Source organism: Haemaphysalis longicornis, unplaced genomic scaffold (genome assembly GCF_048455015.1).
Source record: "Haemaphysalis longicornis isolate Haplotype H1 unplaced genomic scaffold, Haemaphysalis longicornis Haplotype H1 scaffold_4, whole genome shotgun sequence".
NCBI lineage: Eukaryota > Metazoa > Arthropoda > Arachnida > Ixodida > Ixodidae > Haemaphysalis > Haemaphysalis longicornis.
In genome coordinates, this window is record NW_027526361.1 from 147,373,621 (window position 1) to 147,400,605 (window position 26,985).

Below are 26,985 nucleotides of genomic sequence, written 5' to 3' on the forward strand. Positions count from 1 at the left end.
AATACCTCTGGAAATACTTTTCCATACGTTGTACGCCGTGAATAACCAAGGTCCGTGGGTAGCGTGAAATCCTACTGGTATGGTCTTAGTAGAATTGCGGAGGAAATAGGGATCTAGGAGCAAACGTAATGCTTCTTAGTCAAAGTACCGTGCGTAATGGCTATGAACTCCTTAGCGGCATATCTGCATAGCGCAAATCCTTGCGGCGCGTGTGGGATTAAGAAACGAGACGGAGGAAACGAGGCGATATCGTCGGCAGCGGGGTGTCGCTTCAACGCCCTGGCTAGTGATGCTACAAATAGCACCCGAATTTATAAACACTTTCGCCTAACGTACCAGTCGTCCTTCTTTTGTGTCACAAAACCGCCTTTAAGGCTTTTGTAGTCGTCTGTGATCAGCGTATTCTTAATTTGACCTACAAAGTTCTTTGAGTCTAGACGCTATTTCGTTAGTGAGAACGTGCTGGAATCCTATTTCAATGGAATACATGTACGACTGGATCTAAAATTCAATTACTTTCTGTGGAATAAAAAAGACAGTGAATTGTTCTGGACTAGGATATTTTGATATGGGCACATATGTTTAACGAGGCAGAAGTATTATAGAATGGATGGGTCTTTTTGACAATGAGATGCCCTCTGCTAGAATTTAATAAAGCTAACCGGTTCTATTTTAGTGGGCCTATTCGCGCCTAATGATTGTTTTTGACGTTAAATGGCGCATGCGTTCAACTGGCCACCTTTCGGAGTAGAAAAAGCGACATGCCTACTATGCATGTGAAAAACCAGCTTGGATCCTGCAGCTTATCTACTTGCGCTTGATGTTGTTCATCCTCTTTTTTAGATGCGACGCATCTCTTTAACTCGCCTTGACCCTCCGGCGTCTATCCGTAGTTTGCATCCCTCCCCCATTCTCCTCGCCACGCCAGCTGCGCGGTAACTCCGCTCTCACCGCAGCGTCATCTTGCGTTAGCGCTCACTCCCCTCGCCATGCCAGCTGTGCGTCAGCAAGCGTTAGTCCTCGGTTAACACATGCGCTACTCTCTCTCATTCCCCTCACCGTTAACGCGCGGTACATATAAACGCGATAACTGCGCCGCTCCGCTCAGTCGCTCCACCGCCGCCGCTCCGATGACATCCGATGACCACCGATGATTTGAATGGAGACTAACAGGTCTGCTACCGCGATGGTTGGCGCAACCGTAACAAGCACCACCCAGATGCGTCGAATCACCCCATGGTTTTCCCCCGTGGAAAGTTGTGGTCAAATTTTGTTGCTCTGTAGTTCCCTACAAAGCATTCACAAGCGGTCAAGTAAAGGCTTTGGCGGCTGCTCTGAAAGAGATGAACATATCTCGCCTATTTTGTAATGCCAAAGACACCCTTAAGGCACAATAAAACTATCCATTATATTGCGCACATCTTGAAACCTTTGCACGATTTTAATATCTCACGTGAGATGTATTTAAGACCTTTATTACTAGGCAACTAAACCATTCACTTAAACTGATTGGCTTGCTGGACGATAAGCGACGCCTGCTGTGATCAGAAAGGTGTGTGCGGCCGCTTATGCTTAAAGAAGCTTGGATTTACACTTTCGGAATCATTTGGCCAAGAAACGTTTTTTGCTTGCGGTACAGTTAATATTGGTGTCAATGAGTTTTGCCAACCAAATTTGTGACAGTACCCTGGGGTATACTGAAATGGTTACTACTACCGTACCTTATTTGGATGTTTTTTTTTATCCTTTATTATACCCTGCACCTCTTTTCCTCTGAAAAAGTGGTGCAGCACCAGTAATAGCACAGCGTACATTACTGCCCGATTTCAAATACGTGCGCCGGGTGTAGTCAGAATAGGGATAAGCGAAAAATAAGGAACGGGCTCAACGAATCTGACGGCCCACTCCGTAGTGAGCCTATAAAACCTACCAAAGGAATTAAAAAGCGACAAGAAACACAGAAGCGACTAATTAAAAGCCACAAATACGACTGCCATGACAATACTTCAGAGATGCAGGACAGTTTTGGCGGTTTGCTTCTGAAGCCCACTGTATGTGGGTCACAACGCCACAGGCATCGACTGCACGAGTATGACGCCCGACTACTACAAGATTTCTCATGCCAATTCGAGCTCTAATGACAAGAACTCGTTCTGCTGCAAACAAAGTACTAGGGGCTGACCTTAATGTCGAAACCCCCTTAGAGAAGGACTAGCTGAAAACACTGTTAAGGTTCATGACTGACCGCGAAAACCGGAAGCAAATATCAACTGCCCATCGCGGCGAGTGACATTGACCACATAGAATAGACATGGGTTTATTTATTCATTTATTCATAATACCCCTAAAGGCGCTCTTGAGAGGGTGTTACATAGTGGGGTCACATGAGCAAAGGTGCAAACAATGAACATCAAAAACAAAAAAAACAAAAGGGATAAAATTTCAAATTAAATACAGACTAAGCTTGGAGTATATGTTATAACAAGTAATTCGTAATGACAGCAAAAATAGAGCAAAGAATAGGGAACAAATTGTTCGAATACAGACAAGTGCGCAGTGAACAACCTATGAAAATGCAAGGAAAAATATACAATACACTTAATAATAAAAAAAACAAATAAAGCATACACTCAAACTGAATAAAAATATACACTCACTCATCACACCGCAAATAAGCTGAATCAAGGTAAAAAATAATACAAATTTGCTCTGCACGTTCCGGAAAAGAGGAAAGAACAAGTAAAAGAGCAAATGATAGATAGTGTGAGTATTTTGAATTAGTTCTTGAAATTTCGTGTCGTCTGTTTCTGAGGCAATGTGCGATGGTAGATTATTCCAATCGATTGTGGCACGTGAAATGAATGACGAGGAAAAAGCAGATGACTTACAGTTTACGCGTTTAATTTTGTAGGGGTGATCGCAGCGTGGAAAAATACTGCCCTGTGGCTCGAAGAAATCGTCGTGAAGTGACACGTGCTGATAAAGTTTGTGGAAAAGTGATAAGCGTGAAAGTTTGCGACGATGAAATAGTTCGGGCAGCTCTACTAAGGCTTTTAGTGCTCTGACGCTGGAATGACGTGAATAATCTGAAAACATGAAGCGAGCGGCACGATTTTGCAGTGATTCAATGTCTTTTATAATGAGGGCATGTTCGAGATCCTAAATGGCTGTTGCATATTCTAATTTCGGACGTATTCGTGTAGTAAATGCAGGGGTATTAGTGTAGTAAAGGGTTCAGGGGAATACTGCGTCAATGACGCGGCCAATAAGTATTGTGGTCAACTGCACCGCGAAACACACATTAATCCGACGAATACCATTTCTACACCCTGTCACAGTCACTCAAGCTAAAGGAAGTAACATCTATTGCCGGCACAAAAGAAACCAAGAAAAACGAGTTGGGCACACGGCCCCTTTTTTTTACAAACTTTGCGAGCAGAACGTTTTGGTGAGGTACGTTGCGCAATTGTTTCGCAGAGTTTAGTGCATCTGAATTTCGTCCTGCTCACATGAATATTGCCACTTGTTCTTTTCACACCGTAAGTACGACAAAGTTGACCAGTCGGTATTTCTACACACTACACTTATTACGTTAGCTACAATACCTTTTCCACTACCCTTTTTGCGTCCTTTTCTTCTTCTCTCAGTTACCAGTAACGGCGTTTACTGTTCACCATTGTTAAGCCTATAATTAACAAAGAAATTAAGAGCAATATCTTCTTCCTTCACCTTTCTTTCTTACGCCTCTTCCTTGTTTTTTTTTGTTACTCTAAACTAACTCTAACATCCGACGACCTAAGACGGGAGAATATGTTTTTGCCGCTAATAAATGTTCAACAATTTTAATTTTTCTCCTATCATCATAATTGGTTAACCATAGAATTGTCGCCGTTTAGGAATTCAACAGGATGGAAAGTTTTGTAAATTTGTGTTCACTCCTCGTGGATACAGGCGCGAAAAAAATGTTGACTAAGGACAAAATACACCGGACGACGTCTTCCCCCCGTTACATAGGAATGTCTCGTTCCTTACAGGGGCTCCTGACTGAAGCACTTGGTTATTTGAAATGAATAGAAGTCTTCTATTGTTGGAACTGTCCAGAAGAAATTGTACGACGTTGCTTTGCTCAAAAGACTACTTAGCCATGAACTTTGTTATCTCAGCAGCTATATTAGATAACAATCAGTCACAGATGCAAACAATAACATGGGCTCCTACCACGGGCGTGTGGATGCACAAAACACCGAGCGTTAGCCTTTCCCCCCTTTTTACAGAGTGTATCTTTGAGAGATTCAATCAAGATTATTATTGAGAGCATTATGGAAATGGTTTCCCCGGATGTCAAGCCTCTAGTACAAGAAAATGGGAAGGGGCATGATATTACCTGATGGGTCATTTCAGATTATTAGGGGGTAATTTCAGAAATTCTTCTTGTCTTTTGGCGTAGAGGCAGGGCGAAATTTGGGAAACCTTTAGTGTATTTCTGTAAGTAAAATGTGTCAGCGATATATCAATCTGTCGAGCTTGTATAAACTTGTAATTTGGGAAACATGTAAAAACGCCCAATTTACTCAGAAGGGCAAATTCGCCAGACGTGGTAGCTGAGGGCGGACATGAGAAACTATTGTTGCACAATTTTAAAATATACATATTCCGTAAATACTGCTACGATGTTTTGGCGCTCCAGAGAGATAATTGTAAATTTCAAGAACCCATTGTCCGACTCTCCACCATCACGGATGAATTTCCCGAAACACAGCATGTGTAAGCCCCTACGCTATGGTTGACATGTTCACATAGAATTACAATTCTAAATCAAGAAGCTATGGGTGGGAGTGGATGAGCGAGCGAGCCGGCCCGCTAGTGAGCCCGTCAGTGGGGCACTCAGTCAGCCGGGCACTTTACTTTATGAGTATATAAAAAGGCTTTGCCCAACTGCTTTCGCTAGTCTTGAACAAGATTAAAGAGGTAAAAAATCGTTGCTCTTGTTCTCATGTTAAGTAAGGTGCCCCTCTTTGAAATGTAAATAAAAATTCTAGAGCTCTACCACTAGTGTGAAGATGGAAGATTGGGGAAACTGTGGTGCAGAGTAACTACGTTGAGTATGGTTACATACTATATTATACTAACAAAGACATGCACATACCATTCTCAGAAATATGAGTAAATTATTTGTAGTACAATGTTTTCGGAGTGTTTTGATAAAACAAGCGTCACAGCGATTTCTGTACCCATGCTGCCCCCGTAGATGGGTACGTGTTGATAGCAGACGGAAATTCTCTAACGTTTACGATTTTACTGCGGAATAACGATTCTTGACAAATGAACCTCGGTTTAGAGGTTCAGCGGAAATTTTTAGTATGCTTGTTTCCTAGATATGTACATAGGCTTGAGAGCTACAGAGCATCTAAACTAGCTCTGGGGAGAACAGGCGAGATTCTTTGATGACGCAGCTCGATAGACGCTTGCAATTTCTGTGAGAACCAAGCGCAAGACAGCGGCGCTGTAAAAACGCGTGAGGGATTTGACCGGCTTTGAGCCAAGGTCGGCACAGGATCAGCGCAACGCGTACTGCTGAGCTATTTCTGCACGTTGCCACGGTGGAGCAAGATTGACTACACTTTCCTTTCTTGGGCACGTGTGCATTTGGGGGATTGTAAAGAAATAGAAGGCTTCGAGGCAATAATGTCCGTGGTTCCTGAGACTTAAAGAATTATCAATTACAAACGTAAAATTTGTATAATATTAGCAGCCCCGCGACACCTGAACGTGATTACACGTGAGTAGATGAGGTGCGCACTGTATTTAGAAAAGCTGTAGCATATGGAAGCCTGCTTGCTGACGCAATGACCGCTGTTAGACGACAAAAAAAGTCGGAGTGAGGAATGGAAACATCATGTATACAGAAAGAAAGCCGGTTAAAGTGATTTTTACACAAACAAAATAACCAGAACGAAGCAAATACAATGTCACCATCGGTTATTATCATTTTTACGAGCTGTTATGTGCCCTCTGGAATTTCGTTACTGGCATCTGACACACTACCAAGGTCACTTGCCTGATTTTTTATGACATGGTTGTACAGGCATTTTTTTTACAAATTTTCATTACCATTATATTGTTGTTGTGCCAGCACGTCAGTTGTATTTCGTTACACCGTTCAGGTATTACCATGGCTACCCGTGATGGCCCTTCGGGATATCCTTACTACTTTCACAACAAACATCCTCAATTGCATTCTTTCATCGTAGCTACTGTGTCATTTTATGTAGGCAAATTCTGTAGTGGGTAACTGTAGCTCCCGAACTTGGTCTTTTCGCTATATGTGTCAAGACCTTCTTCCTGTGCTGTGCCCTTCTGGGTCTGCTAGGTCGGGTTTCTTCCGTTCTGGGCAGCCAATTTTTCCTCGTATTTTACTCGTACGTGAGTGTTCTGAGTTGCGTAATTTTAAGCCTTGCTTTTTCTCCTTTATTTGCGCGCCGCGCAAGTGTAGAAGCCTTCCAGTTTTATCTTGCCGCGTCAATAAAGGATTGATTTGTTGACCAATAAATGGCTGGCTTTAATGAACCGGAGAACGCAAACACGAACGAAGAAGGCCAGCGAAAGTAAACACCCACCAATGAATACGCCATCAATAAATAAAACAATAAAGGTTTCAGGCCTATTCATAATTTTGTCTGTTGGGACGTTATCACACTTTTGTGCGTTCTAAGCCTTTATGGTCGAAATCCGCGTCCTTGTGTACTGTGTAATGAACAATGGACAAGCTAAGTTAACCTTTCATGCCCTTGGCGATCGAAAGTTGCTCCAGGAGCATGTCTCAAACTCTGAGCAAAGACGTAAGTAGCAAAGCCATTCAAAATGCACAAAGTGCTCATATCAAACATTTTGCACGATAGAAAAGAGTTACGGAACCTCAAAAATACAAGTTTCTCATTTCAATCACGCCGTCGCCTTGTTTCGCTGCCTGTATACCTTTCTGTTTCCTTTCCTGCCAGCTCCGTAATTTCACATATTTTCTCCGCCAGTGACTTCTCCGTTTCTCGCTCCACTGGCATGAACATAGAGCCCCGATTCCTAAGCTCTTATGACACGATGTACTACGGGTAGCTGATGTCGAGAAAGTGCAGCAGCATCTATTCGTCTAGGTGGATCAGCTTACTGTCAAAAAGAACTTGCTGCTGAAATTGTTGATTTTATTTTAATTTTTTAAAGTATGCTCCTAAAGCGATGTTCTTTCCCGTGTTAAAAATAGGTTCCGGTTATGCAGGTGTCTTTTATTAGTTCTTAATGTACCAACGACCGCAGCAGGACGAAGCAGCCTTGAGTAGGTCGTTCAACAACCGGCGAATGCAATGCTTTATGAGCCGTACGAACTACGGATTTTGGAAGGGAAAAGTGATGCTTAAAGGGACCCAGAAAAGCCTTCTGTAAAAGTTACAAAAGGCCTGTATTGTCGCGTAGCACCAATATAGCGATGCAATGCCGTTGGAATTATTGATCTACCTTCAGTATTAGCTGCGTCAGAAGCAATTAAATGCACCTCTTCCCACTTGCCGATCGACTCCTCCTCCCTCTCTGCTTCCTTCAAAGCAGCGGGAAACACTGGGAATAGCCATGTGACATCGCGACGCTCGACTTCCGTTCTGCCCTAGCTACATTCCTGCGCCTAGGCACGCGTCAATCGCTGCGGACCCGGCTTTGCCGCCTTTGCCTCGGGATCGCACAGGAAGGAGGGAGAGCAGCCGGAAGCCATTGACAGTGACGCCGCCGGCGGCCGACCTCGCCGGCGTTTGGGCGAATCAGGGGGCGCCTTCGCCGTTGCGTCAGCCGCGGTCGCCGTTGCGTCACCCGCGGTCGGCTCGCTGCGGCGTCGCGCTCAACGGCTAAGAAAGGCGATCTTCAAAAATTGTTTACAAATTATCCGTACAACGTATGGGGTTCACACTTGGTTAAAAAATCCCCCGTTATGTGTTCTACCACCTGAATGCATTTGATTGCCACCTTCACAAAGCTTTTCGGGGTCCCTTTAAGCCACAGAGTACGAGACGTTCGGACAGCGCGAGACTTCATACCATGGCTCGTACCTTCCCTCGTAACGTGTAAACTTGAGTAGACTTGCAGTGTCAGGACTGCATGTTAAATTTTCGCCTACGCAAGATGTGATTACATCTATATAAGTGTCATTCCAAAGCGCGTGTAAGGTGGAACTGTTGACATTTCTGACGCAATAATTGAGCCCAGAATAGTACCAAGTTGTATTCGTGGACATCACCGTGTCTGTACTTCCTCTCTGTAAGAATTGCCAAGAATAATAAAGCTAAACACCAAAATCGTCGCATCGAGTTGGGCCGTGTAAAAGCAATTTGTAGAAAAAAAGACAAGTAAACTAAGAGTACTTTATTATCAGAACTAATTTACTTACCCCAGGATATATAATAGTTAGCCGTGGATAAATAATCTAATTCGCATACAAAAATGACGCAGTTGGTTTAAAAACTCAACTAACTATCCAGAACGGTAAAGTTCCTCTGGCCAGAACATTTGGGCTCAAGGATTTGTTAAGGCAAAAGCCTCGCATCTCTACGCATCTCCTCGCATCTCCACAGTGGACGCAGAAGGCTTTTATGCGGAGATTGGTATATTTAGCCCCTTGCAATGTTTACCACCACTGTACGACAAGACGTGACTGCTGTCCTTGTTCTGAGTGGTTTTGGGTAATATATTATACACACAACAACAAAGCTACAACGGGGGAGGGAAACGGATGGCCCCACGTTTGGCCTCTATGTTAGAGATGTACTCCTTCCAACTTTCATTCAGCGAACTGGCTAGAAAGTATGCTCAACCGCAAATTACGAAGAAACGTGTTTTGCTTTGCGCACTTCTTCGACTTGGCCCAGCGTCAGTGGTCATCTATCATCACAGAGTGGTTTGGCAGTTAGATTTTAGTTCCGCAGGCGCAATATTTTTATACGCACTCAGAACAAAGATCTGTGAATAAAAACACCAAGCATAAGGTTGTTTCCTGAGCTCGTTTTAGTTCAGGACGGTGCTGCCTAATTATGCATTTGTTATTTTTTGCAAGGGAAGAGTTAGAATACATTTCTCGCACCACAAGCTTTCTCTGAAAAAAAACTCATGCCACCAGCCCTATATATCACATCACTGGCACTTCTTCACGGAAATGATATATTTGCACTGTGCGTGATGTTCTTTCCTATCAGTTCCAGGTCTGTCTGCGGAAGGCCTTGCTCTGCGCCCGAACAAGGCCGCTATTTTTTTGGTGGAGCGATGCAATGCCACGAAAGCATTTCTGAACATTCCGCTGCGCTGCGTAGCTCCATCAATTATACATCCCATCCCCTGCTCGCAGGCATCCATTACGACGCGTAGTTTTCAGTACGCTGATTTTTTATATACAGACGTGACCCAAGGCAGAGCAAAAGTCTGTTTAACCGTCGAGGAAATTGATGGGTTGCAGTGCCAGCGATAATGCGTTTTAATAGCAGTCACCGAAGCAACCCTAAGCCTTAAATTATTGGTTTGGACACTTCAATAGTATATTCCAGGAAAAAAGGGGGCACTGGTGGCACGTACGCCGCCAAATATAGGTCTTGTCTAAGTTGGCTGCTTGTCTCAGGCCTAAAAAACCTACCACATCCTAAGCGTCATACAATATTTTTGCTATCAAACCCTAAGCCAAGTAATTTCTAGAAAAAAGGAAAGACATTGGCATTCTGATTTCCAACGCACACCAATCGACACCGAAAGGGCAATGATACATTTATCATTCTTACGTATGTTTTGGTACTAGAGATGCTGTAGGTTCGCCAAGGCTTTCATTTAGCATGAATAAAGCTACGCACGGAAAATACTAATCATGGAGGCCGGTATCAGTGAGCCCAATTAAAAATGATCTCCGGCCTAAATCAGAACTGGAACTGTTTCGTTTGGTGTAAGTGTACTATACCCTTACCGTGAAAGATTTCTGCAAGCACAGCGCGAACCGGACACAAATCCTACGTACAAATCCTTGTTAAGTTGGCAGTGTATTCAGTGCTAACAAAATAACGGAGATTTAGGAAGCTATTACCAGCAATTCTCCCTCTATGCGTTTAGACAGCATGAAAAGACGTCTAATGGCGACAGATTGTAAAGTCAAAATCTCGCAATACAGCCGCGGAACGTAAATTAAGGTGTTCCTCAGCTAAGCACCGTAACGGGAGCATTTACTAGTTCCCAACAACCTTGTGAGAGAAAAATAATCCTTACAGGCGTGGTGCGGTACAATATTGGGCAACACAGTGTCGAACCTAAAATGTCTTATTTTCTTCGTTCACACAACCACGCTTACTGCGGGTGGAGTAAACATTACCCCCAATAAATGATGAAGTTATCCCTGTATCAGAGCATTGTGTACCAAAAAAGATTGTTTATTTGTTCATAAAAAAGCGCATGGGTCGACGGTTGTATTAGCTGTTTCCGAAACAACTATTTAGAATATTACATAAAGTGAGAAGGAGATGCTCACTCCAACACGTTACACAGTCAAACCCCACAAATAGAGTGTAGGGCCTCGTAAGCACCCAGCGGGGATATTAGGCGTCTCCAACTAGTCTTCGAGGTCAATGAAACAATTCTACTTCAACAGCTGTTGAGGCCACATACGAACATTCCTATCGAACGAGGCTTGACACCATACACTGTGTATAGTAATGTTGAACACCTCAACAAACCCGACTGAGTTACATTTTGTTGCGGTGGTCAAAGATATATCTAATAGGAGTATCATATATCATATATATGATATCAGATATTATACTGGAAAAAAGCCAAGCTAGCACCAATACCCAAAGCAGACGACAGCACAGACCCTTCTAACTCCAGGCCCATCTCCCTTACTAGTACATCATGCAAAATACTCGAACACATCATCCTAAAGCTTTTATCATTGTTCCTAGAAGCTAAAGAAACCTTATCACCTAACCAACGCGGCTTTAGAAGTGACTGTCAACAACAACGCAGCTCACATAAGTTGTGCATGACCTCGACCTTTCCATTAACCACCGCACACAAACAGACCTCGTACTGCTCGACGTTTTTAAAGCGTTCGACTCGGTACTAATGGAAAAACTAAAAAGTGTAATTGGTAGGGGAAATTTACAGGTTGCATTGAAGACTTCCTACACAACCGTTCTCAATTTGTGATCTTTGAACACGTGTCATGAGAGAGCAAACCTGTCACGTCAGGGGTTCCCCAGGGCTCCGAGCTTTGTCAACTTCTTTTCTTTATCCTTAGTAATGACATCACGGCAAAAATTGCATTTATTTTCAAACTTTTTGCTGATGATTGTAATATCTACCAGGAAATCAATAGTCCAAGAGGCCATCTTGTGCTCAATCATTATCTAAATCAGCTTGCCAATTGGTGCAACAAATGGAAAATGAGTATTTTTGGGTTGATATAATGAGTTGATAATCCAGAGCGAAAGGCAATCATTGAATAAGGGAAGGCATTGATGAAGGTGAGATGTTTTGTTAGCTGTGCATGGATGATGTGTTCAGGAACATTGGCCATGCACGACGTAAGTGATATCGCCCCGAGGTGATCCATGCTGAGAGGTTTTCCTGGTTTTGGGACAAGAGAGATTTTTGCGTGCTTTCATAACTGGGGTAGGGTACTGGATGTCCAAAGACCGAGGCATGCCCGCTATGCTGGCGATAGCGCCACCGGCAAGACGTCTGTCCGAATGCTCAAGACCACCCCCCCCCCCCCCATTGCCCTCGATGCGGAACTGTGAACGCTAAATCACAACTGCTCTCCCTGCTGCATCGTATTGGAAGGACCGGATATCGTGGACTCGGCGGACTGCCCAAGACGTTACGAGCCGCACGGCAGCACACCTACGCAGAGGCTGTGTGTGCCGGAAAACCAACGAAGCACTCCTCCTTTTTCCAGCGTGACCTTCACAGTGCCATCGGCAACATCACCGGAAGAACTGCCCTGGGATACGTAGACACAGCATACTTGCGCCCATGAATCAAAGGTTCACTTCCTGGTGGTCCTGCTAGTGCTCAGCCGCAAAAAAGAAGCCCACGCTAACTAAACATTGAATGTATGCACGCTAACTAAACATTGATTGTATGCAATGTCCCACTGCGTTCGTTTTTATTTGTACCAATTCACCAGAAGTATCGGCGCCAAATAGGCAGCGGGATATACGGCCCTACTTGAGCAAAGTGACGCAACTGGACAGTGGGACACACTGGTCCCACTTATTTCTCAGCAATGCAACACTTCTTAGCTTTCGATTTTGTTTTGTTTTTATCAAGTAGGGAATAATAGCAAACCTACGATGTTTTCAACACGATAACATTTGTTCTTTTGTTGTGTCCACCAAAGGGTTATGTCGGCTGAACAGACTGGTAACAGTGTAAAAAACTGTAGGAAGCTGTTCTACCTTCCTGGACAAGTTATAATCAACGACACTGCTTTGGCGACCGAACTCAGAACGTGTTGCCCTTTTATCACGTGAACCCACTTCTTCCAAACGTTTTCCTTAACACACGCACTTCGGACTCTGCCCACGCATAGCCCGCAATGTGCTCATTCTCTCCTACAGGGTAAAACGATGTGTCATGTATAATATTCGCTAATACCGTGGTTAACAAACAAAGCACTTAGTGCAGTAGGCGTTAATACACTTTGGCACAGCAGCCCTCACGTCATTTTTAAGGCCCAATAAATATAAAACCCTTGTTGCAACATGACACTAAAGAGAACTAAACATTACTGGACATGAAAATGTTCAATGCCCCTCCACTCTGTAAAGAAGGATGACCATCGAATCTGGGCGCGGTTTAAGAAGTGTAAGGGCGTAATGTAACACACAAAACAAAACACATTTGTTTGCAATTTGCGGTTGAGCAGAATTCGTAGCCGATTAGCTGAATTAGATATGGAAAAATGAAGCTTTATTGTAACGACCAAACACGGGGCTATCCGCTTTCCTCCGGCGTCGTTGGCCTCTTACTGTCTGTGTAACGCAACAAACTAAACCGTTCAACCGCGAAGGGCGGCAGCCAGTTCGCATTGTGCGTTCAGACGTACACGTATAAATCTGCCACCACTTGAACGGACATGTCCGCGGCGAGGGAATGGACACTAGATGCGCGGTGTGTTCCCTTTCCCCTTTCCCTCAACCCACGCCCGCACTGACCAGGAACAAGTGATGTGCGCGTGCTCAGACGTGAACACTGGCAAAAATGTCTCTCTGAAAGCACTTCTAGCTGAAGAAAAATTACACGCTTACGCCGGCGTTCCCAGCGGGCAAGTTGCTTTTCACCCGAGTGGGATTCACAGCTACTCGACGAGGTGGAACTGCAGGCAGCAACTGCGGTGGCTGCACGCTCTACGGCAGCGGCTTTCGAATGCTTCTGTGCCTATTCGCGGGATTTTGCGCGCCGGCTCTCACTCAACCCCCAATTTTGTTCCTCCAGGTGGAAAATACGCCTTCGTCACAAAGTGAGCTCAAACTGCAACTGCTGATAACTGCGCTAGCGCCGTTATCAGCCGATTGCAAACGTGGTGATGCAGAAATCGTCAGTCGCAGAGTGTATATAACTTGTGAAAGATGTTTTGGTGCTGGCGTGGAGGAGCAGAGCAGGGATGCGGAGTAAAGCGGCTTCAGTGGAATTAAGGCTTTAGCTTTACTAAAAATTTGTGATCATCTCATCTGTCTCCTTCAGGGCCCATAAAATACCAAGGGCAGTTTTTTCGCTGTAGCTGTCAAGAGGTTGTTGTCTGGGTTCCACGCGACGCTCTATAATCACCTCTGCAATTATTGAAAAGGCCCAGGAACACTGTAACCTATTTTGTGGGTATGCCGATAAAATTCAAACCATCTTCCCATCCCCAAACCTCGTACGGGAGCAGTGGGAGAGTAAGCTGGTCAGTTCTTGTTCCCACAAGCAAGTATTGGTAGCTGAACGGGTGCAGAAAGTTGGCACTAAGAGCGCTGTTTTACGTTGAAGACCCCTAATACAAATAGGCTCCCTTCACTCTTGCTCTCTCTCAAATCACTGTCTGTCTCTCTGGCCTAGCGAAAATCCTGCAGCGCGTATCGAAGACGACATTATTACGAAAGCTCTTATCATCTCTCCACCTTGCGCCCGACACGGCCCCAAGGAACGCAGCACGTGACAGCTGGCCCATTAAAATTTGCCTGGCTTGCTGAGGTTGTTAGTCCAATGCTTTTGGCATAGATCGTGTCCCCATTCTCGCGAAGTAGAGTATGGCGTCAAGAGGACTTCGAAGAAATATTTCTAACCAAAAACATATTACCATGAGAACACACCCATTGACAGAAAAAAATTAATACGCGTGAAGGGAAATGCCAGTACGGTTTCGGCTGCAGTCAAAAGTGAACAGCGGTTTTCTGTCAATAACAAAATAGCGAGGCTAGTACAGTCATGATCTTGATATTTTATAACAGCATCATTAAATCAGGACTCTTCCGACCTACGTGAGAATGGGAAGTGATTTGGAAGGACGATAAAAAAAACGTCACAAAAGCGTTACAAAAAGTTGTAAATTATACAAACTGCCATGGTAATGTTTTTCGGGAAATCCAGATTGACCTATTTTACGCATGCTTAACACAATTGAATATGTTACAGAGTAAAACAGAAAAACCTGGTTTTAAAACAGTTGAGCGGGTAATCTGACACCATGCGTGTCGTAAGCCCTTTGAAGGGGCTCGGAACGACGTTCAAAGGTAATCATAGCTTCACGCAATGGATTTATGTTGATTGGCGCGTCTTACAACTCGTTATTAGGCATATATAACATTTCACAAACCACAATCGCAGCCCATACCCGACGATGTGTACTGCCAAATGCTTTTCTTGTTTTTGCTTATCGTTTAGGTCACCATCGAATCTCTGTGTTTTATACCCCGACATCAGTATATGCGTGAATAGCATAGCGTTCACTCAAAAAATAACAACACCCGGAAGACAAACCGTTCCGGGATGATACGTAACGCCCCGGTATGCAGTATCAGGTGTTTATAGTGTCGCAGTCCGCAATACCGCAGCAGCGTGATGTCGCCATTCAATCCAGTAGACACGTCAGAAATTCCACGGGACAACACACAGATCCCTTGCTTGCAGCGGGTAACTCCCAAAAGCATTCAGTGGCGTTGAATGTGGGTATATACTGTTCGTATTGACATCTTATAATAATGCGTATAGATTTCTCGCTGCCTAGGACTTAAAAGTGGAGGCAATACTTTAGAATACATTATATTGCCGGTAAATGAAAATCATGCGAAAATAAAGGCATTGCACTAGTGTTCTCAAATTCAGTTCTTTTTTCTTTTCCAGTTCACCAAGAAAGCTTGAGACGGAACTGGTTGAACGCTTTTAAAGGGTACCTTTTGCAAAAGCATCCCGAGGATGCGTTGCATTCGCTCCTGCGCATCAGCTGTACGAATTCATCGCAGATCCAAGAATTATTTTGTGCACGCTCTCTACATGGCCGGTCATGCCACTTGTAGGTTGCAAGGTTGTCCAGTAGCAAAATTATACTGGCGTTTATGGAGGGAGAGCATCTGTGGTGAAAGCGCGCAAAGACATAGCTATGTGTTAGTTGCGTGTGTGTAGGTAAAATATGAGATCAGTATGGTATTATAGATATGCTTGATATGTGGGTCTTGGGGCTTTACTTTAAAACGTAAGGATGACCATGATAAAGCAGGAAAATGACGGTGATTGGGCGTGAAGAACTAGAATCCTCAATACATGCTGCTTTCTTCAGAAAGGGCACTCACGGTCTGTCTCGCAACGCCCTCGATCTCGAGGGTATCTGGGTTTACGCTTGCTAAGAAATATCTGATAAAAAGCGTTCAGCTTGGTTTTGTCTGCCAATGAGTTTTCGGGCAATGTCGACATGAGCAAAAAATGCCGTTTCAAATCGCGCGCCATCAGCCGCAAAGGGTTCGCACAACATCCGACAGATGGCGACGAGTGTACTGGCCAGTAGGAAGACGCAGTGAAACATCCCCCTCGTGAGGGGCACGATCAAATGCAGAGCATTTCCGGGGGCGCACGACGTTAAGTAGTTTGCGTTACGTTAATGTTGTTGCACTTGTGGCAACTGCTGACGAGAGAGCGCTCGTCAGCAGTAATTTGGATGAGTCAACGATATGAGGCGCGTTCATAGCGTCCCATTCTGTGTTGGCTTTGTGGCACAGTGGGTAGAGCACCATGTACATTGCGTTCCGCCCGCAGGGTCGAGGGATCGAAACCGGGCGCCGGATAGTATTTTTTTATATAGTAGGGAGGGGTGCGGTGCGGACTACGGACGTCAACGCGGGTGACATAGTGAGTTACTATATAGCAATGAAGGTATGGTAAATGACGTTGAGTTTGGTCGGTCGCCTAAAATCAATGAGGGGTGTAATAGGATTTGGGAGAATTTTGTCGTGTTGCATTAATTAAACAGTAGTCTGAACTAGTATGTTCTAGCAGATAATCGTTCACCGAACCTTTCGGTGGGTGTGTGCTATTTAGAAAGTGGGAGTGTTTGGGTGTGTGTGTGTCTTATTTCAAATATGTGGTTACTTCAGTGAGCGGGTTCTCATTTCTGGCGTGCATTTGCCAACTTAGGGTGGTTTTATAAAGTGGAATCTGTTGCTTTTTACTATATGCCATCTTTACTAGAAACACTCGTGGACTCAATTTCTTAGTAGCGCTTTCGTGTCGATTAAAGAGACTTGCGCTATGTCTATACTAGTAGGGTGGGCGACCGGACCAGTATCCTAGTCAACGATTTTGTTGTCCAGCATGGCCCTGCGTCGATGAACCTTGCGAACAAATGTATTTGGTTTTGATCAGTAGCTATCTAATATAGCTTTGACAAGAGTACGTTTAACAATATGACGTTTAAGCTTTGGGTGAGCAATGTGCCATTTTCCTTCAGTCCGCCGGCAGTTTTGGGGCCATCACTTAGGCAAGACGCTGGGATTTTTGATCTACCAAGAGAAGTAATTCAGTTGCAGTTGCAACAAAAATTTAAATTTTTTACATGCTACCTGCGCCATATTTGATAACATCGATAGAAGGAAGGAAGAGACGAAGAACGGAAGGAAATAAGGCAGGAATTCAGGTAGGATGGAAATAAAGAGGTAAAGAAGGAAGAAACAGTAAAGTAAAGCCATGGCGGTCACCTTCGGAGGTGTCCGGAAGGCTGCCGAACAAATGCAAATGTGGATACAGAAATTGGAAGGGAAAATGAGTACTGCCATATATAAGAATCATGCACCCCTCCGTCTAATGATAACGGTGGTTGAAGGCGAACTGTTCTTGTTACGGTTTTTTTGGTTGTCGTCTGAGTTTGGACTCAGTTTCTACAACCTCAAAATGGAGCCGCTCACTTACAATCGGGAAGGGGGGGGGGGGGGGGGGGGTTGGTGCCGCTCCCGGTACCTCTTTAATGGAATGTTTAGTTCAGGGCCGGGTATGGCTGCGCTACCCCGCGTTGAAGGGATGGCCACTTCAGCATCCGTGAAAACCTGATTTTCTACGTTACACACAAGAAGGTTACCACTGCAAACATGGATGGTGGCGGAGGGTTTCTCTGTTTCTATTCCTAATATGTTTACATTGTGTGTGAGACCCGGTGCAGTGTAATGAGTTCTCGCAGAATGCCAGGACGCCATAACTTTTGGGACTTTTTGCAGATAACATTCAAAAAGACCTGTCCCTGACACCTCAGCCATACGTTTTTGTGTTGTCGAGATATAGCGTGGTGTGGCATATGACTTGATTATCGCTCTCGCTTAGCAGGCCATTTGGAGTTCCACGATTGGGGTGCGACGCGATGATCCAAATTCGTTCACGCTGAGCAGGTATTTTGTACCTAATATCAAACTGCTGGATGAAGTTTACAAATAACATAATTGCAACCTAAAAAGTATCCCTGTTTTTGAAGAGTTCTGTTCATTGAATGTTTATTTGAAGTCCTGCCATCAGACAAAGGTTGCCAAGCTGCTCTTACTTTACTTGAGACTTGTATTGTGTTTTTGCAAATGGTCATAAAATAGTGCCCGCGCATCTGCTCCTTTCGTTGCAAATGTCGTCGAAAAACTATAGTCGCCTGGCGCCCATGCAAACTAAATGCCCCCATTCTGTTCTCGCTCACCTCTCATGCTTTCCTACCCCGTCTAGTTCCTCCCAAGATAACACGCCAGAGATAAGATAAGCACTCAATTTAAATTTACGTCGTCCCACTGCTTCAAGTCGCGTGCTTCATGCCAGCGCTGCCGTACAACAGGGACACGAGTGAATGGAGGCCTCATCATCATCATCATGATCATCACCGGCCTATCTACGCCCACTCCAGGGCAAATGCCTCTCCCATTAATCTCCAATTATCCCGGTCCTGTGCTAACTGCGACCAATTTATCCCCGCAAACTTCTTGATCTAATCTGCCCATCTGGAACGGTAGATGCTTGGTGTAACTAGCATCTCCCGTTCCATTGCTCTTTGAGTAGTCCTCAATTTAAGTTGAACCCTCTTAGTGAGCCTCCAAGTTTCTACCCCGTACATGAGCACCGGTAAGAAGCAGCTGTCATGCACTTTCTTATTCAGGGACAGTGGTAGGCTGCTATTCATTATCTGAGAATGCATGCCGAATGCAATCCTCCCCATTCTTATCCTTCTAATTATCTCTGCCACATGGTTGGGAGCCGAGGTCACAAATTGGCCTAATTAGGTAACTTTCTGTGGGTACATAAAACTACTTCGCATCTTATGTTTTACTTTATCCGGGTGGTCGAATCGACTCACAGACAGACAGACATGCAGAGGGATTTACAGACGGATCGAAATTTTGGCGGTTATGTAGCCCAAGAAAGACTATCGTCTTTACTGATTCGGGATGGAGCAATCACATATATGACGGCTTCATAACGCGAGGTACCATAGTTCGATTCCAGCTACTGAAACGCGTTTTTATTTTACATCCCACATGATGATTCATCATTATATCCAGTGAAATTTGGCTTTCTTGCAGTACGTTTTGCGTTACAGGCGCAATCAGCGAGAACATTATAGCTTTGTTTGATTACAATGTGAAATTGAGAAAGAAAACCAGAAAAGAAAGCAAGGTGCGGAAATTGTTGATTGAAGATTTAGGTACGACCCGCAAAAGATGGTTCTGTTAACCTACATCAAGGAAATCGCAGCAGATGACGGATAAAGCACCGGAGAGCTTCCGAGTAAGAGGCCGTTCAGTGAAAAATTAGCAGAGACTTATCTTCGCTATGCAAGGATATAAGTTGCGTGAGCTAAGGTTCAGCAACCCAATCCAATCTAATCTAATCCAGTCCAGTCGAGTCCAGTACAGTCCAGTCCAATGCTATCCAATCCAATCCAATCCAGTCTAGTCCAGTCCAGTCCACTCCAGTCCAGTCTAGTCCAGTCTGGTCCAGTCCAGTCCAGTCCAGTCCAGTCAAGTCCAGTCCAGTCCAGTCGAGTCCAGTCAATTCTCCTCACGCATGCGCAGCACGGCTCTCCAGCAGCCACGCGAAATGGCTATCAAGCGCCTCTGGCGCAGCGTGAGACTTGGCTACGGCGCAACGGAGGCGCACAGCTGGGCACGCGCCGGCGCTAGTGCGCCTGCCCCGGCTGTGACGTCACTCCTCTGAAGTGCGCAGACCAGAGAAAGTGCAGATACACTTCTCAACACACCCGTACTCCAATCGGATGGACAATCCAATCCAATTTAATTTAACCCAATTCAATAGAACTTCAATCTAATCTAACACAATTTAATACTCATCGCACTTGCTCATCATGGCCCTTCAGGGTCCATGGGAAACTGCTCAACCTCGGAAAGTGTAGCTTACGCTACAAATATTTGTTGCGCATTAGACGCATTGCAGCTGAAAAGCCGAGGTATATATGTGGCGTCTGTGCAAAAATACGTTGAAAATATTGTGCCTAATCTTTAGATTTCAATGGACCCCGTGGACTGAATGACCGGCGTTCGATGGAGCTATATGGGACAGCGCGTTCGATGGGACAGCGCGAAGGCCGATAAGGACGCTGGAAGGAAAGTGTCATTGGTAAACAATAGGCTCTGGATTGGTGACACTGCTTACATGTGGGATGATGTCTCGCGCACACGCAAGGCAGAGCCAAAATCAAACCGTGAAAGCCACAAGGTGCCAACGGCTGTTCTTAGCTAGCGACTACAGCCTTGCCAACTTCGCTTGCTTTCTTTCAATTCTCGGAGTATTGTAAATAGGTTAGATAAACTTGAAAAGTTGTTGCTGCTATATGACCCGCATGTTTGCGTCATCACTGAAACTTGGCTAAACGAGTTTATTCGGGATGATGAAGTTGTGTCGCCGGAATATCAGTTGCAGAGACGAGACAGAGGCTCCCGTGGCGGTGGCGTAGCTGTAGTGGCACGAAAAGGTGTTGACGTACAAGTTCTTGACCAAATTCATAACCATGAAAGCTTGTTCTTGAGAGTTGCGCTTTTTGGTATTACGTTCGTTCTAGGCGCTGTTTATCGCCCTCCGGAGTCCGATTCCTCGTACCTGAACCAATTGTACGATCACGCACTAAAATTTCAAGAAAAGAATGTAATAATAACCGGTGATTTTAATTTGCCTTTTATTGATTGGCAGAGGCTTAGCTATGGCTGTTCCACCCACGGAGACACTATATTGGACATTATGCTTTCGCTGAACATAGAACAAGTAGTGACGGCAAACACAAGAGAAAATTCGGTTCTAGATCTTTTGTTTCTGGGTGAATTTTTTGGGAGTGGAACTTTGTCAGTTGAAAATGGTATTTTAGATCACAAGTTAATTTTTTACTCATGGAACAACAGTACTGTTGAAAGAAAAAATACTTCTGTAATGAAAATTATCAAGGACTTTGTCCGAGCAGATGATGTTGCAATAATAGACTACCTGGATGCTAACCTTTGCGGGCCTATCAGTAATGTTGCGACAGGATGGCAGCTTTTTTATAATGTTGTTCAGTATTGCATCGAAAACTTTGTGCCAACAAAAACGTTCCGCCAGCGTCGTCAAAACCCGTGGATTACCAGAGAAATAATCCAAACTAAACGCAAAATCAAGCGGTTGAGGAAAAAACGTAAAACAGAATCGGAGCAGTTCAGTATCCTTAAGGGCGCTTTGCTAAAGAAGGTTAGAGAAGCAAGAAATAAATTTTCCAACAACACTCTAGCAGAGTTTATGAAAAACGATCCATCGAAATTCTGGCGCTACTTAGGCAGCAGCAAAACTGAAGTGTCCAAATTGAATCTTGAGGGAGTTGCTTCGACTGATGCTTTTAGCATAGCGGAAAACTTTAATCGTTACTTTCACAGTGTTTTATCGGAATGTGAAGAATATGAGCCCCAAACCAGCGCATCGGACATGCCACAGGTCATTACGGTAACGCGACAAGGTGTTTTGGCGATGATTTAATGCATTGATATACGGAAAGCCGCGGGGCCGGACGGCCTCCCAAACCAGTTTTTGAGGCGATATGCGGAACAGTCTTGGGTTTTAACGGAATTATTTAATTTGTCACTGACAACGGGTGAGATTCCAGATGACTGGCGTAACGCACGTGTAGTTCCTATACATAAGAAGGGCAGCCGGCTTCTGCCTGATAACTACCGCCCGGTTTCCATAACCAGCCAATGCTGCAAAATGTTAGAGCATGTGATTGCTAAATACATACGAGAATTTCTTGTTGAACATAAGGGGTTGTCAGTTTACCAACACGGGTTTAGACAAGTTATGTCCACTACTACCCAACTAATATCAACGTTACATGACTTGTTCAGTGTTCTTGACAAGGCTGGCCAAGTTGATGTTTTGTTTATGAATTTTTGCAAGGCCTTCGACAAGGTACCGCATGGCAAATTGTTATACACGTTGGAGAGCATTGGTCTTCCTCCCTGTATTATTAGGTGGATTTCCGCATACCTTAAAAACAGAAAACAATTCGTACAAGTGCAAAATGTTTCTTCTAGTATGGTTCCTGTCACCTCCGGGGTCCCACAGGGCAGTGTATTAGGACCTTTATTGTTTTTAATTTATATAAATGATTTAGCAGAAGTGATTCCACATGATGTTTCAATAAGATTACTTGCCGATGACTGTGTTGTTTTTAAAACAATCGAGACCGAAAGCGACCATGCGTATCTACAGGCAGCTGTTGTGACAATTCATGACTGGTGTGTGAGGTGGGGCATGGCCCTGAATTGTGAAAAGACTGTCCTTCTGCGTGTAACAAGAAAAAAAATCCCGAGTGTTTGCAGTTACCAGCTTAACAGCAGCACTATTAAAGAGGTTGATAAATATAAATACCTAGGGGTAACACTAACCAGTAATCTATCGTGTGGGGTGCACATTTCTGAAATCTGCGTGTCAGCTTTTCAAAAATTATGTTTTCTTAAGAGGAAACTTAAAAATGCCACTTCAAGTGTTCGGCTTTTAGTGTACAATGCGTGTGTGAGGTCCAAGTTAGAATACGCGTCGGCACTATGGGACCCACATGTTAGGAAGGATATATTAAAACTTGAACGCGTACAGAGGAAGGCCGTTAGATTTATTTTTGGCAAACACAAAAGGACAGATTCGCCGTCATCGATTATGAAAGATAATAATATTGCTACATTGGAAACACGCAGGAAAATAAGCCGGCTGCTTTAACTTCACAAGTTTCTTTCAGGAAAAATTGCTCTAAATGAGACAAATCTTATCCAACCTGCTCTGACACGAAAAACAAAGCACACTGCTAAACATGCCCTAACCCTATTTTTGCGAAGACTAATTCATATAAGTATAGTTTCTTTCCCAGAACGGTGAGTGAATGGAATGACTTGCCACCAAATGTTGTCAATTCCAATAATTTTTGCAATAGTTGGAACGCTTCTTTAGTGATCTGTAGAAACCGCAGTTTTGGCGGTGCATGCTATTTTGTGGTTATTAAGGTGCTATTACATTTTATGCTGTTTTATTTTTTCCATCTTGGTTTATTATGTTATGGTTTGTGCGTTTTGTGTTCTGCATTTTATTAAGTTTACGCTCTTATGTTCTCAGTGTTGACGATAGATCTGTTACCTGTTTTTGTTTTGGCATTATGTCTGCCCATTGTACTAGCGTAGTCCACTGTGATACTTTTTGAATTAATACTGTTTGTCATTGTTTATGTAATGCGCCTCCTGCCAGGGCCGAAGAATTGGCCTGCAGTATTCCTAAATAAATAAATAAATAAATAAATATTTTAGTTGAATCACAAAAGAGTGCTAATCACTAAACCGGAAAAGAATTTGCGCGCTGATTTCTAGTATGCAAAAAGGGATCTCTTACTAAGCTTTTCGGAAGATTGTTGTATTTGAAATAGAGAGCTTCACAGCAGGGACACGTAATAGCTACAGGTGAGGGTGTTCTTCTTTATTTCTTAATAGAACGGGCTAGGTTGCGTGAGGCGTTTTGGAAAGTAGCCTCTATAACAACAATATTACTGTTTCAGTTAAATTTAATATAAATGGAAGTCGTCCGTCTATGGAAGTCGTCTTGGTAGTAGAGACGCGGTACGGCATTTTCTATCTACAATGAGTCAGTCATAGCTTTCGCATGAAAACGAAAAACAAAAACAATAATATTTAATGATGTAGTGAATGCGAAAGTAATAATATTTATTGAGTGTGCCCGCACATTTAGGTTGGAGATGAGCTAACGCGCCAACAGCGCAAGCAGGGAGAGCAGTGCATATCACTAAGATAGCTTAGTGCCATACTACTAACAACAATTACCCGCAGCGGTATGCGCAAACCGTTAGAAAACGCACGAGTTTAACTAAGCGGGCTGATGGTTCCTAAAAGAAGCGGTGCTTCCCATGCTTGGTTTCGCTGTTCTTAGCGCAGTCTGGCCAATTAAGCGGGCATGGCTGCCTACCCGTATGGAAGGCAGCCGGGCGACTTCGTCAAGGGCATGTCCTCCGTTTGTATTTTCTTGTCTTCCCACCCATTAGCTTTCTCGTTAGCCTTGGACAATTCCCACCGGAGCAACCGAACGCGGAAAAGCGGGCGAAATCAGGCGTTCATTTTCCGGCCATTCGTCAGCGTTGACACATAATGTGAAAGAAAGCGTATGGCTACTCCAGGACCGAGTGTATATCAAACGCCCAAACATTTTTTTTCCACAGTATGCTTAAACTGCTGACCACAGGAAGGAGAATGATTCTCAGGAATTACTAACGATAGACTAAGAATTCCTTTATTTTTTCCGTGGGCGCTCACATTTTAGGCCCAACGAGTGCGCACCTTTTACTTGTCTTCTTTTTCGCGTACGTGCAGTAGAGTGGCTTGCAAACTCACAGATAATGAGAATTTACCTTTCGTGTTTCATCAAGTCGACTGCCTTTCCTTGGCACTGGCATTTACATTCACTGGCCACCTGATAGTTTCGCATTTCTAAAAAAAGGATACCGTAAAGAACAATTGTTATTTTTGCTCTGTAGTTTGCCTAATGCACCCATCTGAACTTCTTGCCTCAACACACCACTTCAGCGCTAACTGCCAACGTAGTCACCAAGAGCGAACGCGAGGGCCATTTACGACCCTCCAAAGGACCTCGTTATATGGAACGATGTCCCAAGCACTTAACGTGGGCAATGCCGACGAGCGTTTATAGCCTCGAAGGCAAACCGAATACACAAGCCGGCACCCTTAGGCGCGCGGGCGTGCGCGTTTCTCCTTTCTGGGGAGGTCTGTGTGCATAGTGCATTCCTTGATATATATGCTCTGCCGCTTTATGATCGTTTTGTTGGCTACTCTCAATTTGGGTTGTTTTGCACAGAAAAAAAGGAGATGGTATCGCATTACTGGCGAATTTTGTGTTGACATGCAACGGGGTCAAACATTCACATTCTGGAGCCTGCGTATAAGGTATGCAAAGATGCAGCCAACTATGAAGCCCAATGGAATGAATGAAAGTGGTGTGAAATACTTTCTGCACCCAGGTACACTTTTTCAATAAATACCTGTGGGGAAAGACGCCTTGACAAATACGGTTTAGAAATGCCCTTATTTCTTAGGGTTTGATTATCCCTGTAATGCTTATGGAGGTCATTGAGTGCGACAATAAGGTATGGCTTAATATCTGATGCCGATACGTAGTGTGTCAAATGAAACATGACAAGAAATGCGACATCGATGGGAGTCTGGCAGAATATATTTTTAATGTAACCAATAGTAATAACGCCGCCAGTTTTTTATGTACAGTAGAATCTCGATAAACAAAAATCTCTTAAAGCGGAATATCCCGTTAAACGGACCTGTTGCTTGTAAGTTGGTTGGTTTTGTATTTAGGTAAAGTAAACAAAAAACTTTCCTCAATCGGAACTGAAATTTCCGCCTCACCGTCTAATCGGAACAGAAAATTGAACTTCTTGTCAAAGAGAAGCTTCTCTCTCGCCCCTCCTACATTTCACCTCGTTTCAATCATTGTTTTAAATTAGGTGCGCCATTTTGCCTAACAAAACACTACAGTGATTCATGAAACGGCCTTTCCGCTGCCACCGCATCCCTCACCGATCCTGCAAACTTCACTCTCCATTTTGCGACAATTGTAAAATTTTGCTTACTTTTTTGTTGTATAACCCCACTCCTTTCTGTGGAGCCTTCGGGTGTGGAAAGTACTCAATAAATAAATAAATAAATAAATAAATAAATAAATAAATAAATAAATAAATAAATAAATAAATAAATAAATAAATAAATAAATAAATAAATAAATAAATAAATAAATAAATAACTTGCCCATGGCAAATATCATCAGCATTTTCCGGTTCAGGCTGTTTCGTTCTTTTTCTCCTTTTTGAGCCTCGTTAGCCTCGCACGTCTCATGTCGTTAATAGCCAAGCATGTTAGCGTGAGGACTGCAACATCGCAGTTCTTGTTTTAGTCGTTCAGACTCGATCCTAGTCGCCGAGCTTGCAGGGCTTAGCACCTGCTGCACCGTTATTCGTGTATCGTTACCACGTTTCCGGCTTCCAAATTGGGTGGCTCGTAAGCACTTCCTAAGTACCGGCCTGAGCTTCGCACACCTTACGTCTACGTTAGAAAAGAAAGGAGATCATTCTTGACATCGAAATCCGCTTTTTGATGCATTTTCATGCACTATTGAGGACAAACTGAAAAACTGTTGCCAAAGAGATTTTGCGAATGGTGTGCCTAAAACTTTTGTAGCTTCCTTGTTTTCTGGAGAACTATCATTCTACAACTTCGCGTTTTTGAAATGGTTTAAGAGTGTGTTCGCATACGAATTTCACTTTTGCACATCTCTCTCACTAAACGAAACTCCTTTTAAACGGAAGTAATTTTTTTCGGTCCCTTGAAGTTCTGTTTATCATGACTCTAGTGTATTTCAGTTTTATTATTTCGACATCAGTTAGGACCGTACAGTTTAAATTCTCGCAGAATTAAACGCTTTTTAAATAGTTTCTCTGTGTGTGCATTATACGGAACGTTTTGTATTGCCGAGCTGCCCTTTTTGCAAAACACTTGTTTAGGTTAAACCCCTTTTGTGTTTTCCCGTATCATCTCGCAATATTTGAGTTGTTAATGGATAGGGAATTGGACAAGTACTTTTGAATTTAAAAGGGAACGAAATACGTATTTGGCGTATAGTTTCAATTGTTTTGCGAGCATTTCACCAGATCAAGTCTGCGAGATTATTCCTAGAAATGTGTTCCTTAAATATTAACTCAAGTGTTTTCAGCTACGTTTCAAGTTGTCCCGTATATGTGCCCAGAATAATAGTGCTCGGTAAGGTTATAGGTGTGTTTCAAACCCGATATAGGACAAACCTGCTCATGTATTCGCTAACAAAGAGGTTGTTTGTTCCAGACCATTTTTTTTTCTGGTAACAAGGGTTGAT

General features: G+C 43.7%; 1 pseudogene; it reads left to right on the forward strand.

Annotated features, from left to right (window-relative positions):
- LOC144180040 (uncharacterized) overlaps nucleotides 1-26,985 on the forward strand; it is a 115,784-nt pseudogene that overhangs the window by 62,476 nt on the left and 26,323 nt on the right.